This window comes from Belonocnema kinseyi, chromosome 7 (genome assembly GCF_010883055.1).
Source record: "Belonocnema kinseyi isolate 2016_QV_RU_SX_M_011 chromosome 7, B_treatae_v1, whole genome shotgun sequence".
In the NCBI taxonomy this organism is placed as follows: domain Eukaryota; kingdom Metazoa; phylum Arthropoda; class Insecta; order Hymenoptera; family Cynipidae; genus Belonocnema; species Belonocnema kinseyi.
The window spans coordinates 65,978,394-65,979,647 of NC_046663.1; positions in this window are offsets into that span (position 1 = coordinate 65,978,394).

A 1,254-nucleotide genomic window follows, 5' to 3' on the forward strand; every position below is an offset into this window, starting at 1 on the left:
ACCGCCGAGTCGGCTTGAGGCTTAATTGATAATGCGAAATAGCTGGAATCGTATGACACAAATGGTTAAAATCTACTCCTCTTCAGTTATCCTCTGCACGTGGGAATTGACGAGGGTCACTAAGTCATGTTACAGATGTTTCGAGAAGCGATAATACAAATTTTTATCCTTTATGAAATATATTATGCGTTAGGAACTGCGTAAATAGCCTTTGTATTTCCTATAACTGAAAAAATCTAAGAAATAGAATTTTCTCGTTATAATTTAGCAGAAAATGATTGAAAAAGTCCTTTGAATAATTATATAATTTTGTGAAATGCATTAGAAACAATATTGTACCATAAATCATTCGTAATGTGTTTCAAAACTACTCGGGTGTGGAGACACCTCACCTTGTGGTAAATAAGACTCTGTCTCAGCTTGTGGTGTGAGGGTTAACAAGATACATTTGTATAGACCTTTTGATGGTTTCCTTGATTGTCCGAAAATAAAATGTTGAGTAAGATAGCAACATCAACTTGAAAAGTATCGATTGTCGCAGTTGTTTATTTATTAGAAAAGATACATACGCACGATTATTATTATTTTTGGTCTGAAGCAATAAATAGACAATCAAGCCGTCACATTCCTGTTAAAATTTTTAAAAATATTATTACATTATTTTCAAAAAAAATCCACTTTTTTCAATCTTTTTTTTTAATGAATTGAAATGTTTATTTATTAAATTCTCAGGTAAAATTATGTAAATATTACATTTTGAACACTGGTTTTTAATATAAATTTATCTTTTTTCTTGAGTTTTCAATTGATCAAAATGGAATCTCAATCGCAAATTTGTTGAAAATCGAAGAAAATTGAATGCTAAATTCACAACAGTTAAAAATTGTACATACACGTATGTATACAACAAAAAGATATTATACTGATCGATATAGAACGTCGCTTGTGACGTGGCAAACGAAAGTTACGTATTTGAAGTCGTGACGTCAGCTGGCAAGATGTCTGCACGCCGAGGGACAAGCAATAATATCAATTGCAATCACATGCAGTCAGTTGCAATCACCCACAATCACCTGAAATCACTCTGAAATCACCTGAAATCACTCTGTAATCACCTGAATTCACCCTTAAAATCAAGAGCAATCACTCTGAAATCACATCTCGACTTCGATATTATTTTTTATTTTTTTAAAGTTATTCAATTATACAGGGTGGACATGCTGGGGCTTACATACATGGCGAATCGAATGCTAC